The sequence below is a fragment of the Macrotis lagotis genome, chromosome X (assembly GCF_037893015.1).
Source record: "Macrotis lagotis isolate mMagLag1 chromosome X, bilby.v1.9.chrom.fasta, whole genome shotgun sequence".
Lineage (NCBI taxonomy): Eukaryota > Metazoa > Chordata > Mammalia > Peramelemorphia > Peramelidae > Macrotis > Macrotis lagotis.
Window position 1 is genome coordinate 94,508,113 of NC_133666.1, and position 16,444 is coordinate 94,524,556.

The following is a 16,444-nucleotide window of genomic DNA, read 5'->3' on the forward strand; positions in this document are numbered from 1 at the left end:
TTGTGTATAGCTTTAATTTCTTCATTTGAAAACTGTTCATATCCTTTGACCATATCCTTTGCTCATTTGGGGAATGACTTGAGGCCTTATAAATTTGATGCAATTTTCTATGTATTTTAGAAATGAGACCTTTATCAGAACTAGTTGTGTGAAGATTGTCTCCCAGCTTTCTGCTTTCCTTCTAATTTTGGCAGCACTGATTTTATTAGTGTAAAAGTTTTTAAATTTAATATAGTCAAAATCATTCATTTTTCAGTTTATAATGTGCTCTAATTCTTGTTTGTTCATAAATTCATCCTCTTTCCATAGATCTGATAATTTCTTGGTCTGTTAATTTATCTGATGTTCTAAAAGCAGTATACTAGTGATGTTAGTAACATGGTGTTTTTATATTACCAGGTTTTGTAGAGTCCTTTACTTAATTTGACCTTCAAAGAACTAGAAAAAAATCTAAGTACACTTAGTAGTATACTAAGTAGCATTATTATTTCCATTTTCCAGTTGAGGAAATCAGTTCAAGGAAATTAAATAACTATTAAATGGACATAAAGCTAAATGTCAAAACATCTGTCAGATGGCTGCAATCCTGTGTATCCAGGGGCATAGTGAGATATCCATCCAAGAGGAGTTTCAAAATAGAGACCATAGGACATTAGTACTGAAACATGCCTCAAACCTTTAAACTAATCTCCTTGTTTACAGAGAAATAACTGGAAATCCAGAAATCTGCCAATGATCACATAATCATTCACATACATAACTGATCATATATCAGTATAAAAATTTTTCAGTCATAGTTATGAAAGTATGAGGACTGGGAGGTTAATAAAAAAGAAAGAAAAGAAAGAAGGAAAGAAAGGAATGAAAGGCAAAGAGAGATGGGGCATATTTATACAAGTGTATGTAAAAATGTATTTTGAGAAAAGTCATATGAAAAATAAGAGTTAACCCTCTCCACCTCAATTTTAAAAGGAGAGAAACAGCTCAGTATTGCCTTTATTACTTTAAGCTGTATGAATGGAGGTTAATTAATGATCAATTTTAACTTTAATGATATTTGCTTAGTTCTTAGAAATGTTTGGATGATTCATTAAGTAAAACTGCATTGTAATCCTGTAAAATCTTCATGGAAGGAACTGTTAAATGTCTACCATACCAGTATATTGATAAATTTACTAAGCCCTCCTAAAAGTCTGTCTGTTTCTTTGATTCGTGACCAAATATATGCAATCAACTGAACTGACTGATTTTGACTATCACACAGAACCAAAAGAAAGCCAGAATATCATCACATTATCTATAAGTGGAATGACTGTGCACTCAGAGGCCATCTTCTCATCTGTTCCAATACCTTCATTTAAAGATGAAAAGACTAAGATTCAGGGAGTCTCTGCCTCAGAATGAAACACTATGTTTTACTTTTTAAAATATATAATTCTTTGATAATGTTTGCTTAATATTAAGATGTAGTTTAAAGGAACATAGAAACTTAAAATCTTTTTTCTTTTTACTAATTTTTTTTTATCAAACTCTTTTCTTTTGGAATGTACCTTGGAACCTAAGCCTTTTATCAGATCAGAATAAAGGTACATACTGAAGCACAATATTTTGTTGCAATACGTAAGTGCAACTGTCTTAAAAATTTACAAGCTCATTGAAAAACACTGAAAAAAATTGTAAAAATTATTTTCCCATAGATTTCCATTTTTACTTAGAGGGCTAAACAAGCAGGAAAATAAAATGGTATTGTACATAGAGAAAACTCCCACAGTTGTAACTAGATTCATCTCTGACCCATTTCCTGAAGGAAATTCAGGTTTTCTCCACCCAGCCTTGCATGCAAATAATACCCTGCCTCTTCATGGATTCAGGTTTATAGTGGTTGCAAAGAAAACCAGAACTTTACTGAAAACAATCACAGATCCCTTCAGGCAGGGAGTACAAGAATCAGGCAGTTCCAACTGAGGGAATATTAGGCCCCCCCCCCCAAAAAAAAAAGGATAAAAAAAGCATCTGTAATAGCATGTAAAATTAAGGTCCTAATCACAGCTAAATTCCAAGAGTGTAATTAAAAACAAAATACTTAAAATACTTCTTTAGTTTCACACTTTGTATTCTTCATAAAGCACAGTAGAAACTAACCTACAATTCTAATAGGATATAGTGGTCATTGATGTAGAAGTTTATCTTTGGTGTATTATTTAGAACACTGAACTTGTGATCCTACAGTAGAGCTCAAGTCCTGCCTCAGTTACTAGCTTATGTGACCTTAAATGTCTCTCAGTCTCAGTGGCCACATTTGTAAAATGGAGATAATTATAGCAGTACTTCCCTGGGTTGGTGACAGAATCTTATGATTTAATATATGTAAATTAAATTATGCACTTTACTCTGTAAAGATAGCTATTATTTTCTATTTATTTATGCAACTTTTTAGCAGCTGTGTCAGGTAAAAAGTGCTAATGTTATCTTCATATTTTCCCTCTAGAGGAAGGAGAAATATCTTTGTAGTTTTAAGATTAAGCTGATGTTTTCTGAGAGCTCTCTAGGCTGCAATTACACTAATCAGATGTAAATTCCTTTCTATTGTTCAGTGTAACTCCTTTCTTAATTGTAAATTAGCCAAGATAAGAGCAACCTCAGCACAACCCCTTACCCCTCCTCCAACTTCCAGCTTTTCAGAATGGCTACTTGACCTCTATCACGTAGAGGGGGTGGGATTTTCCTTTGTCCAATTTTTCCTGACTCTTCCCTTTGATAGGAAGTGGGCAGGACTAAAAAAGTGATCTAAACTCCCCTCTTGGGAGGACTCACTGGAGCCTGGGCCGAACTTGCTCTTTTAGCTGCCTTCCTCAGGCACTCTCACCTATAGACCTTTGATATTCACCCTGCCCTCAAGCTGTTTACTGTTTCTCTTTTGCAAACTTTTTATTTGAAATAAATATCCTGAGCTTTTCTACCTTCAGGATTAAGAGTTAGAGAGTTTGAGAACTCTCATTATGAAGGCACCACTAATTTCTCCCACTGTACTAAGGTGCAGATCAAAATTTCCAGAGAAATTGATAACTTCCTTTCTTTCCTCTATCTTTGACCTAAGAACTGACCAGTATTTGGTGCCACAACAGGAGTAATGAATGAAACTAATGAAATAAATTTTTTCTTCTATCAAGAAGAAAGAATGCACATCTTTATTAACTTAGTTTATAGGTTCCACAAAAATGTAAATTTACATTACAAAGACTAGGGTCTGCCTATGGGCAGGTACTAAGTTAAGATAAAAGATTTAGCCTTCATTTAATCAAAAATAGGTTTAAATTAACCTAGTCTTGGCCTTCCCCTTTGCACTTGCTCAAGGAGATCTAGTTGTTCTTGTTCATTAGTACAATGAGCAGGGCAGGGGAAAGTGCATAAAAAAAGCTTGTATTTGGGAATTTCCCCACCCCTCTGTCCTACTCTGAGAGAGGTGTGCCATTTTGTGAAGATATCTTAATAAAAATCATTTTAATCATGCTGGACTAAGTATTCTTGAGCCATTTATGACAACAGCTATAAGTACTATTTCCCTTTGAAGTCAGTTCTCTCAAAAACACTTCAACAAATACAAAGCCAGATTTTTCACCAGTCCTGGTGAACTAGTAACTGCATTGTTATTAGTTTCCCCAAACCTATTCCAGGTGCTAGTTTATCAATTCAATGGGTTATTTTCCCCTTTTGCTTTCAACTTTATTTACCTCTTTTTGACTTTTGATGTTTGGTTAGCTTTTCTCATTGGATTTTTTTTTTTAGTTACATACAAATTCACTGAATTGTTCTTTCTGTCCTCTGTTGATAAATGTGTTTAGAGATATACTTTTTTAGTATATTGTCTCACTATTGGTTTTTCTTTTAAAATTTTATGTATTGTTATTTGACCAACAGATTTTTTTTTTAATTTTTTAAAAAATTGTTATTTAAGTCAATGGGATTAATAATGTTTTACCCCAGGTCACATAGCTAAGCAATTACTAAGTGTCTGAGATGGAATTTAAGCTTAGGTCCTCCTGACTCCAGGGCCTGTGCTCTATACATTGTGTCATGTAGCTGCCCAAACCTACAGATTTTTTTAGGATGAAATTATTTATTCTCTATTTAATTGTTAATTCTTTCTTCCAAGACTTTTTTGTTATTGTTCTGTCATGTCATGTCCCAGTTCTTTGTGATTCCATGGACCATAGCACAGCAGGCAACCTATCTTTTGCTGTTTCTTGAAAATTGTCTAAACTCATGGTCATTGTTTCCATGACTATATATATATATATATATCCATCTGATCATCTGGACATCCTCTTCTTTCCCTCTCTCACCTTGCTTTCTCATTGTATGGTCAAAGTATTTAAGCTTCTACTTCACTGATTTGATCTTCTTACTTATACAAGGAACTGTCAAAAGTCTGCTTCAGCACCACAATTTGAAAGGCTTGATTCTGTGGGGTTTAGTTTCCCTTATGTTCAACTCTCAAAGCAAAATACTTCTAATGGAAAAACCATAGCTTTGACTAAAGGGGAATCTGCAGCAGATTGATGTCTCTGCTGTGTGCTACCACACTAAGATGCAAACATCTTTTAATTTCATTGCAGCAATTGCTGTCTGAAATGATCTATAAACCCAAGAATATAAAATGTGATACTACTTTCTTCACTCTCTATTTACTTTTACTGAATATAATTTATTATGTTGTGATCAGTGGAATATTTTAATATTTCTGCTTTTCTACATCTGTTTAACGGTGTTTTTATGTCCTAAAAATGATCAGTTTTTCCACTGGATGCATAGTTAAAAAATGTAAGTTGTCAACGAAGAAGCAAGAATAAAACATTTTGAAGAGTTGAGTCTATGACAAAGTAAGAAAAAAATAGGAAAATATGATTTAGAGAAACAATATGTACCCATATATACTTACTCCAAGAGAAGGAATGTATCTGAGATATGATTACATTATTTTACCAGTTTTCAGCTCAACAAAAATTCCCGACTGACTCCATAATCTGTAAGATACATCTGTACTCTGTGAGAAAAAACCCAGGAAGATAAAAACTTAGTATATGTGTGTTGTTTTTACGGCAAAGATATTCTTTGAGACGTTAAGTGTAAAGTCTACTATCATTGCCTGGTACCCCATTTGTCACAATTTCTTTAAATGAAGAGGAGGTGGAATATGCAACATGATGGATAATTGGGGATCCTAAATTATATCTAAGCAATTTAGAAAAAGATTTAAAAAAAAAAAACCATGGGTGGGATCATCTGGCTGCTTCTAGAGAGGAGGCTAACTGCGGGGCCAAAGAGGAAAGGGAAAGTCTGGAGAGAGAAATACTAAATTAAGAAGCTGATTGGATCCAATGCTGCCTGTGTATTTGTTACACGTCTTGTGTAAGTGTCTGTTAGGGTCTGCGGACCCAGCTCAAGTTTTAAGAGGGATAGGCTGGGCGTTGGGCCCAGGAGGTGGGGGAGAAGGAAGTAGTATGCAGCAGCCCCCAAGTGGAAGTCAGCCTCTCCCTCACCCGAGGTACTGTGCTAGGTTTGCACAGTGGAAGAAAGGGGAGGGGGAGTCTTGTTTTTTGCATTTTTCAAGGCAAATGGGGTTCAAGTGCCTTGCCCAAGGCCACATGGCTGGGTAATTGTGAAGTGTCTGAGGACTTGAACACAGGTACTCCTGACCCGAGGCCAGTGCTCTATCCACCGCGCCACCTCGCCGCCCCAAGGGGAGCGGGATGCTTACAGGGGAAAAAAAAGCAAGTCGTGCTTTCGGCAGAGTTGAAGTTCAAAAGAACAAAGGACCTTTAAGGGAAAGAGCGAGAAGGAAAGATTTCCTAACCTCATGCCTTCTCGCCCAGGTTGGGAAGGGGTGGTGGGTTGGACACGTGGTGGTCTTGATCCCTTCTCCATCTTGTTAAAACTTGAACCCTAGACTGAGTCTACCTAAGTGCCCCACCCGTGGAGGGAGGGGTGGAAGAGAAAGTGCTTAAGCCTTAAAGGGAAATAACCCTCCACAGGTGGGATGTGTGATTGGTTAAGAAAAATGAAGTATCTAAGATCCTGGGGATAAGAATGTCTCCTTTATTGAAAGGAATGAATATTTGCTGGCCATATGGCCTGAGTGATAAATCGAATTCTTTTTGGGAAGCAAGCTGAGGGTTATAAAAGAGAGATACTAGTATTATAACATTCTGACAATTTGTACAGAATGGGAGGAATTAAATGACCTAGATTGTTAAAATTAGTTTGGGATTAAACTATTTTAACACTAATTGTAACTTTCCAAGGAGTTATGTAGTTTGGTATTTTAAACTCTTGTAACACTACTAAGAAGAGAAATAGCTAGGTTGTCAGGGATGTTTACTGAATTCTTTGGTACAAAGCTCTAAACGGTTTAATGTTAGGTTTAATAATGTTAACAATTGTGTTTTTATTTTGGATAGAGCTTTGGGAATATGAGTACTGGATTCTCTGTATAAGGTATAAGATTTTATCAAACTTTTGAGAAGTTAGTTGAGTTATTACATTGGGTTTTCAATGTGTCATGTATAAGATTGGATTCTGAGAATTTAGGTAAAGTGTAAAGAGCATGGTATACTCATTCTCTTGTTCTAAGGGAAATGAGATGTTTAAATGAGTGTTTAATTTTAAAGAAGTCAGGCAGCTGATGGGGGGGCTCTGAACAAATTGCACTTGTGTCCCCTATTGTAAAGTAACTTATTGATGAATATGTGATTCTTTTGTAACTGCAAAGATTATATTTGCAATATTTAATTATCATGAATATATTTTTTTTAAATACTGTAGTGCTAAAGCCTGGGATTAATGTGATTGCTTTGAAGGGCAATTAGGAATGTGAAACAGTGACCTTTTCTAGGATCTGTGGGTTCATGAATAACAATGGAGGGATTGCTTTGTACAATCTAGTAATTTGTGTTACTCTTATTTCTGTTCTGTTATAATGAAATTAATAACACATGTTGGAAATTTAAGGCTAACTAAGATGTTTTAGTGGTTTTAAATTGTATGTTAGGGGGTGGGTAGCTGGTTCAGTGGATAGAGCACTTGCCTCAGAGGCAGGAGACCTGGGTTCAGGTCAGGCTTCAGGTACCTAGTGATTGCTTAGCTGTGTGACCTTGGACAAGTTACTTAACCCAATTGCCTTGGGAAAGATAAGCATTTGTATGTTGAAGATGGCTAGTAGGTAAAGAAGTTTAGAAGTTTCTGTGGGGTCCTTGGGAACCTGACTGCAAAATGAGTGAGTTGAGTAGCAGGAACAGGTTGACTGTCAGCTGCTTGGATTTATTTTTATAGTCTCAGAATCATGAATGCTTCAAGCAAGCTAAGATCATTGCCTTGGTTACAAAAGTGTACAATTTTCATTATCAATCATATAATTCATGTGGTTACAAATTTTAATCATGTGATTACAAGTTTAATATTCATATTGGTAATTTTTTTATCCCTACTCAGACCATGATGACCTCAAACTATCTGTTACCTTATTTATTACTACATTGTATAAATTGTTACTCTTAACAATAACCAATTTTTTCCTTCAGGCCTTGTTGGTAGAAACCATGCTTTCTGTGACTTTTATTCTTTCCCATGAAATAAGGCTGCTAGAGTTCACTTGTTACTATTTTAACAGCTTAGAGACCCTGGCTCCCAACAAGTTCCTAGCTATGTGAATTGGGAATATGTAAAAGCACTATATAATAGAGGAAAGATAAACAAGATAATTTGATATTTCTCTGTGCAATCTCCTGGACAAAGGAGGTAAGATACAACAGGCTAGAAGGAGGTTTCTCTAGCCAAGGGGAAAAGAATACCAGGTTTTAGGCAAACACCCAGGAAAGAGGTTTAGGTAGGGGTTTCATTAATTGGGAATTTAGTGAATTGTATTCACTGGAAGTTCTAACTAGGTAAAACAACTATTTTAGATCACAGGACTTTAATTTTCTCATGTCAGATACCAGGATGGTCAGCAAAAAGAAATGCTACTGGGTAAATGTCATGTTTTGGAGCCAAGCAAGCCAATGGGCCAAGGATGTCAGGTGACAGGGGTGGGCAGCCGAAGGGGCAGCTTCTCAGTATGAGGTTGGACCCTTTTGACTTGATTTCCCTAAAATGGCATGTGGATAATATCTCACCTGGAAGAATAAATCTGGCCTAAGACATTTGACTTAGCCATGTGACCTGCGAAATAAGATCTAATAGCCAGAGATGGGTATATTTAGGTAAGAAGAATGGGAAATTCTTAGGATAAAGTTTCAAGTTCTAGTTTAAGGAAAGGAGTGAGTTAGTGAAGTACACTAGGAAAAGGAAAATATGGGAATATTTGGTTAAGGATTTTCCTAAAGGATCCTTATTGTAATGAGAGTAAAGGTTAAAATTAAGTCAGATGCTGGGTACTTTTAGAACAAAGATGACTGTTGAATGTATGTGTATGGAGCAAACTCCCAATGAGAATGATAACATTGACTCAAGCTTGTGAGTTTGCTCATGTAGTAAAATACTAATGGAAGTTTGTGTTAAAAGTGAACTGTGTGTCAATATGGCAATAAGGCAAAATGTAAATTGTACTAAGTTCCAGAATCTCAATGCTTAGTGATAGAAACATGTTTTGATCTGAATAAGATGTTAAGCAGTTTCTCTACCCAGAAGACAAGGTCTCAAAGAGCTGGAGAGGACTTTTGGAACAGATTCAGAAGCTGCTGAAGGACATTGGATGCCTCTAACTGAGAAGAGAAGAGAGATGAGACACTGGAGCAGTTATCTCTTGTTTATGTGTATTGTTTATCTGTAGCTTCCCCTTGACTCTGTGTGACACCCCTACTTATGCCCTTCTCCTTACAGGAAAGGAAGAGGGGAGGCAGGGTGAAAATGTTCTCCATTGGGAAAGAAAGAGGGAGATTATTGGGTGGCATTATTATAGCTATGTGAGTCTATATAGGGAATGAGTTCTATCTCTGATTTAGACAGCAGGGTGTTAGTAAAGGTGGGAAGAGAGTCTAGCTGAAAGAAATCAATTCCCAGTCTTGATGTGGCTGAGAATTGACCTTGGGTACCCCTGGGTCTGGCCTAGATTCTCAGTCCCTGGTCAGAGGTGCACTGTGGCACAGAATTCTGATTCGGAGGAGATGCCAGTGGCATGTGAGTGAGTCAGTTCAGGGTGACTGTTGTTTATAAGTGAATGATCAGGATAATTGCCTGAGCAGTAGCAAATATCTGGACATGTACAGAAGCAGGGCACATATATTCAGGACACAACAAGATAAGTGGCCTCAGACTCTGAGATTAATGGTACCTGGATCCCTTATAAAGGTATGCAAACTGGGTCATTTGTTAAGGGAAACTGACTATATATGAGCTAATATGGAACTTGCAAGGAAAGTGCTAAAATGGTCATTTGCAAGGAAGATAGTTTAAGGAACATCACTAGGTATATTAGCTATTCTTAGGGTTGATCCAATGGCACAAAATCAGGAATTTACTAATAAGACTCCAAGCTATAGTTGAAATAACTGCCATCAACAGCTTGGGTCTTGGACCTGCTGGCTACCCAAGCCAATAATATAAATGGAATGAAAAGAAAAACCTTGGCTATAGTGAGAGAAAATTGTAAATTTTATTCATGGTCCTTGCAAGATAAGGTACAGGTTCTTCAGAAACTCTTTGCCCTCCCTCTTGGATGTTTGAGCTTGCCCATTCCATGATATGCTCCTCATAAGATTACCTCCCCCCCCACATCATCCAGTACATAATATGCTAAAGAACCCCAATCATCACAGGGCCTGTGTAATATTCAATTACCTTTCCTCTTTACAATTCCCTCCACACCCTGTGAAGATCATCACTTAATATTTCCCACACCCTGTGAAGACCATCACCCTATATTTCCCACAACTTCCCCATTTTCTTAATCAGTATCTTATTAGAACTGTACTCCTGTACTAATTTGCTGATGGAATCTTTTACTAGTAGTTATTAACTGGATCATACACGGGAGACACACACACACAGCTAATAGGATTCTCCTTAGGGCCAATAGTAACTGTTTCCACCATGAACCAGTAAACCCAATTCATGTAAGAGGCACTAAATGGACAAGTTCATTTTATCACCGACTACTCCTTCCACACATTGGTATAAAAACTTGCAGTGGAAGGAGGCTAACTTTGGAAATGGACCTATTATGATGATGTACTTCACAGGGCCCCTTGGAAGTAAAGATGAGGAACAGTATTATCCATGTTAGAAACTTCCTGGAAGACCAACTAGCACTAGAGGGACATTAATGGGATTTGTAGGACTAGTACCTAGACCCAGTTGTCCAAAGAGTTGGTCAGGGTCTACCATACTTAAGGCACAAGATTGGAGTTGGTACTATGGAACCCCAATTTACATCCTGAATAGATTACAAGATATAATTAGGGTCTTGGATCTGTTCCTTACCCAAGACACAAGAGAGGCAAGTATTCAACATAGATTGGTCCTAGAATACCTGTTGGCCAAGGAAGGAGTAGTCTTTGTTAAGCTGCTGCTTAGATGACAATGGGCAGGTGGTAAAGAAGATAACCAAGCATATTAGCAAGTTGGCACATGATCCATTCCAAACCAAAGGGGGAAATGGCCCAGCCAATTACAAGACTGAAAGAGTCTTCCTATTACCATTCTGCAGATAACAAACCCCAAATGGTCAAGAGTGAATGGAGGGGTGTCTAGGTGGCGCAGTGGATAAAGTACTGGCCCTGTAGTCAGGAGTACTGGTCTCAAACACTTAATTACCTGGCTGTGTGGCCTTGGGCAAACCACTTAACCCCATTTGCCTTGCAAATGGTCTATAGTCTATTGACCATGCTTAGAACCTTATTATAGTCTTAATAATTAAAACAATTCACATTTTATGAGATTATTCCCAAAAGAAATTGTATTTCAAGTTTCAACCAGGGATTCCAGGTAAATGGCTTTACACTTGCAACACAGGTTTCCACTTAACCCACCCCTCCTGTGCAGTAGGGATTTCCTATTAGATTGGGTTTTTTTTTTTTTTAACATATATTATCTTTTTTAAGAACCTAAGGATCAAGTAGGAAAATATCTAGTGGTGGAACAACTGGTTGCTGATGGAAGGAGATGGGTGCTATTGTTTCCTCTAAATCTCATATTGAGTGGTGGCTGAAGAACCAGGTGGGAGAGCAGTGAAAGTTGTTTAGAGGCAATAGTGTTCCAAGCATGCTTGGAAAATTAAGAGTCGCTTGCCTCTGGCATCATGTTCTTCAATTAGCATGGACTCTGATTAAATATGCTAGACCTTTTTTTTTTTTTTTCAGGGGAAACCAGGCAACAGCTAATCCGGAACGTTTGTTGATGGCCAGGCCTGCTTATCATCAGGAATGCATTCTAATCCTAGCTTTGACATTCCTTAGTGGAAACAGGATTCTTACCTTTCTTTCCAAATTTCTTAACTTGGATGAAAAGTATAAATATCTCACGCTTTTCAACTGAGCTTTGAACAAATCAGAATACTGATTCATTGTTCTAATTTGTAAGCTACATCACAGGCATCAAATGCATCTGTGTAAATGATCAGATAGTGGTCCCCCCAAAAATGTTCCCCCATTTTGGCCTAGAGTTTCTTCTGTTTTAACAGCTCACAGATGTATTTTTTAATTTAATATTCTCTAGGTCAAGGGAGGAAATTATTTTGGAGTGCAAAATCTGCAGGCAAAAAGAGAAATAACCAAAGACAAGTTCAGTCCTTCAAAGGAGGGGGGGTGGGGTATCTCTCCACCCCATCCTCTAAGCACCTCAGAAGGCCCACAATATCTTGCTGTATAGCTACTCACTGAATAGATTCTACCCAGCGAAAAGCAGTACCTGAGGATCCATTGTAATGAGTACATGAGTACCGTTGAGTCATGAGATAGTCCTGTACATTTGAGATTTCAGTCACAGGAAAAAAAGTCCACCTGTTCAACAGTATAAGATCACAAGAATGCAGTATTACAAAGTACATGAAATGGAGTAATATGCTTGATAAATCTTGAAAGGGAGACTTGAACTAAATCATGGAAGACTTTAAATCCTTTTAATCCTAAAGGCAAAAGGTAGAGACTGAAGGTTCTTTGGGCAGCTAAGAGACAGTCAACAGTAATAGCAACTTGGCAGCTGTTGATCTATCAGAAAGGTATTATATTAGAGGGGAACCGAAATGCTGAGGTAGCAAAATCCATGAAAAGACTTTTCAAATCTTAAGTGTAAAATGACAAGACTGTAGTGGCCCCAGGAATGGAGAGATGGAATAGAAGCAAAACATTGTGGAGATAGAATAAATGAAATATTCAGTGGTACCTGAATATACATTCAAGGGATAGTTGAGGATTATTCCAAAGTTACGAAGACGTGGTTGACTAAGAAGAGTAGAAATAGAGAAGTTAACATTAAAGATCTTGGAGCATAATGAGTTCTGTTTCAACATGTCAACTTAGAGATGCGTGTGGATAGCTAGTTGGAAATGATTTTGTGTGAGATTAAAACTGGTTTTATAAATCATTGAGAGATTGTTTGACTATAGGCCTGAGTCATCTGCATTGATCTAGGATGCATCTAGGATGTGAGATGTGGATCTATGCTTAGTTTTTGCCATACTCTTTTCCAATTTTCCCAACAATTTTTGTCAAATAGTGAGTTCTTATCCCAGAGGCTGATGTCTTGGGCTTTGTCAAATTGCTGTAGTCAGTTACTGCAGTTTCTTTCAACCTATCCTAATCCACTGATACATTAGTCTATTTCTTAACCAGTATCATGTAGTTTTTATGACTGCCACTTTATAGTATTACATGGGATAAAAATCCACTTAAAAAATATAGAGACTCCTCTGAGCAAAAAGGAAAGTTAATTTTGGCTTTCCTGGAGAAAAGGGCACCTCCAAGTCTCACAAAGGTAGTGAAGATCAAGGAGCTGCCCTGAGGTGATAGTCATGCAAGATTATATGGCCTCACAAGATTCCTCCTCCCTCTCTTCCAACCTGATTGGTTAAGGTTTTCAGAGTTACAATCTTTACATGTAAAATCTACCCAGCAACAATGAGAAGAATAAAAGGTTTTCATAAAATATTACCTCACCATCCAGATGGCAAGGGTATCAAGATTTCTAATGACCTTCTGTTAATATCTGAGTATGCAAGGCCTTCTTAGTTTAGCACTTATCAAACAAGAGAAGGCAGGCTACTGTTCTCACAGTCCATTATCAAACAGGTGGCTAACTAAGAATGCAGTCTCTTCTCTGGAATTATTCAGCTATTCCCCTCCCTAACAGAATCAATGCAAGGTCTTTCTGGAAATTGTCCACTGTTTCACTCCCTAGCAGAATTGGGAGGATGTCTGGTGGGCAATGCAAGGCCTCTCTCCCTCTTCTAAGAATAGTCTAATACTCTGTTTTTATTTTAATGATTTTTACCCTGAGAGGACTTCACTAGGAATATTAACTCTTTAAATGGAATATTTTACTCAGTATAGTTTTGGATCTGGTAGAGCTAGGCTACCTTCCTTTATCTTCTTTTTTTTCCATCAGTTCCCTTGCTGGGTCGAATTGTCATTTTTATTATATTAGCTCAATCTAACCATGAGCATTTGACATTTTTCCTGTTATTTAGAACTGACTTTATTTGGGTGAGGAGAGCTTTATAATTGTATTCATATAATTTCTGGGTTTGTCTGGTGAGGTAGAGTCTCAAGTATTTAATGTTATCTATAGTTACTTTAAGAAGAATTTGTCTATCTCTTGTTTTTGGGCTTTGTTGTTCATATATAAAATGCTGATGACTTATGTGGATTTATTTTATATCCTCCTACTTTGCTTAATTGTCAGCTAGGTAATTATTAAGTATCTGAGGCCTGATTTGAACTTGGGTACTACTGACTCCAGGGCCCCTGCTTTATCCGCTACGTCACCTAGCCGCCCCAAAGATATATTTTTGAAGCTGGGATTTTGCGATTGGAGGATCTTAACATCTATTTTATTAAGGGATTTGTTTTCTGGATTTTTTGTTGTGATTCAATGGGAGTAAGGATCAGATTAATTAAAAAACATGTTAGTGAAAATAAAATTACATTAAAAAAGGGAAAGAAAACTTTCTGAAGTAAATTCACTAAAGTAATTTGTCTTATTTATTCCCAGTCTCAAAGTAATCTCTTCTTCTGCAGGTTTTAGATTCTTATATGTTTTCTGACATGCCTTAACACTGTTGTCAACAAGCACTACTACTTAGCGCCATACCATTTGACTGCATCTTTAAAAATAGTGCTTTTTTTCTGATTAAGTTATTTTACATTTATAACAAAAGATTTCTAAAGGACTGGGTAAAATATAAGATGAATATTTATAATTAACATTTGCTAAAAATCAATGACAAAAGAAAAAATCATTGATCATATCTAATTGATGAGTGTAATCCAGTGAGAAGAGTTATAAGTTTCAGAGCTTCAGGGAAAAAATGACAAATTTGCATGGAAATAACATTTCAGTTTTCAGTATTCCTTTTTGATACTAAAAAAACTTGGCTGTTTATACCAAGATTAAATAAATATATGTGAATTTGAAAAGAGGGGGAAAAGATTCAGAGGAATAAAAGCAAGAAACAAAGAGATAATATATTATTTAGAAGATCAGCATATGAGTCTTCAGCAGTGGTGAGGAAGGTTATTGTTTCTTTCCTTGAAGAGAACCAGGACATCAGGGGTATGATATGCACATGAATTGGATTTAAATGAGGGAGGACTGAGTCCAATGTTCAGATATGGATCAGCATGACTGGAGATGGCCTTGGATGCAGTTGGGGTGACCTTGATTTTTTTTAAGGTAGCATTTTTATAAGCCCTGACTAAGGTGTAGTCCTTTCAGTGATTAACCCAGTTGGGCAGCACAACTCCTTTTAGTGAGGAAGGGAACCTCTAACTGAATCTTACTATGAATCTTCTAAGTCTACTTTGACTTACTTATTATGATTTGTTATGAATACTAATAAGTCTACATATGACCTTGGGTTCTCCAGGCCACTACCAATAGAACAGAACAATCTCTACCAGATTCTACCAAAAGGTTTAAGTTTAGCATATTTGCAATTGCAGACTGTCTTGTATAAGGTTGGTATTACTAAGTTTGTTGAAACATTTTTTTTTTCAGTTTTTGCAAGGTAATTGGGTTAAGTGGCTTGCCCAAGGCCACACAGCTAGGTAATTATTAAGTGTCTGAGGCTGGATTTTGAACTGAGGTACCGTTGACTCCAGGGCCGGTGTTCTATCCACTGCGCCACCTAGACACCCCTTGTTGAAGCTTTTTACAAAATCTACAGAAATGAATAAAATAGTCTACTAAAATATGGAGAAACAGCTTTTCCTGGGCATTGGAGAGGAGCCAACACCAATAAAATCATGAATCTGAAGTATTTTTTTTTAAAAAGGAAAGCCAGATAAAAGTTTAGAAATGTGACAAAATAAAAAGTTAAAAAAAATATTCTAATGGTGTAGTTGTCAGAGGAAATGGAAAAAATGTTTAACAATATTGAATATATTTTTGATGGGGGAGTAATACTACCAAGTTGTGACATCTTTCAAAATTGATATTTGACAAGGTTCCTAGCATCTAAAAGAACAGGAACTCTGTCTTATTATGCTTAGCAATTTAACATTACAAAGAGAACATAACTTCAAATTAATGCTTGGTTACATATACCTATTTGGGTGTAATGGTAACCATCTCTAGGCCTGAGGTTGGGAGGAAAGGAAAAAAAAAGAAAATTTATATGAGGACTTTATTATCTATTTAAAAGCAGTAGCAAGTTGTACATAATTAATTTCAAGCATCATATGCAATCATCCTTTTTAATTATTGGTTCTTGTTCTTCATTATTGAAGGTGATCAAAATGACATCACTCTGTCAAGACAAATTACAGCAGGTCTGATTGTGGCTGATCAGACCAATACAAGCTTAGAATGCTCAAACTCTGGGTACAAAGTCCATGTGAACACCTCAGGTGCTTACTCTAAACTTAGGTATGTCATGTTTCCTTTGAACAGCTTTAATTCTGCCTTCCTCATTGAGGAAGGGCACTCTATGCTGGGTAGTCCTGTGCCAATGTCTCCTGTGCTGTACAATCAATTCTAAAGTTCTTAAGAGAAACCTTCGAGGTATCCTGGTATTGCTTCTTCTGACCCCCTTTGTGGGTCTTTGCCCTGTGTGAAATCTCCAAAAAATAGTCTCTTTGACAAGCATATTTCTGGCATTCTAACAACATGCCCAACCCATCTTAGTTGGACTCTATAGTAACTTTGGAATGCTTAACAGTTAGCTTGAGAAAGGACCTTAGTTTCATGGCATTGGTAGACTGTCCAGGTTTCACGGGCATACAGCAGTGAGGTTAGC

The 16,444-nt window shown here is 36.8% G+C and overlaps 1 protein-coding gene and 1 long non-coding RNA gene across 4 annotated transcripts in view; both read left to right on the forward strand.

Moving 5' to 3' along the window:
• The window catches only part of MCC (MCC regulator of WNT signaling pathway), a 219,108-nt gene that overhangs the window by 41,420 nt on the left and 161,244 nt on the right, over positions 1-16,444 (forward strand). The window lies entirely within an intron of this gene.
• LOC141499949 (uncharacterized) overlaps positions 1-16,444 on the forward strand; it is a 53,734-nt gene that overhangs the window by 24,030 nt on the left and 13,260 nt on the right. The window contains exon 1 of the long non-coding RNA XR_012471802.1: positions 1-16,074. This exon is cut by the window's left edge and continues 24,030 nt beyond it. This is a non-coding gene — a long non-coding RNA (uncharacterized LOC141499949). The remainder of the gene's footprint in view (positions 16,075-16,444) is intronic.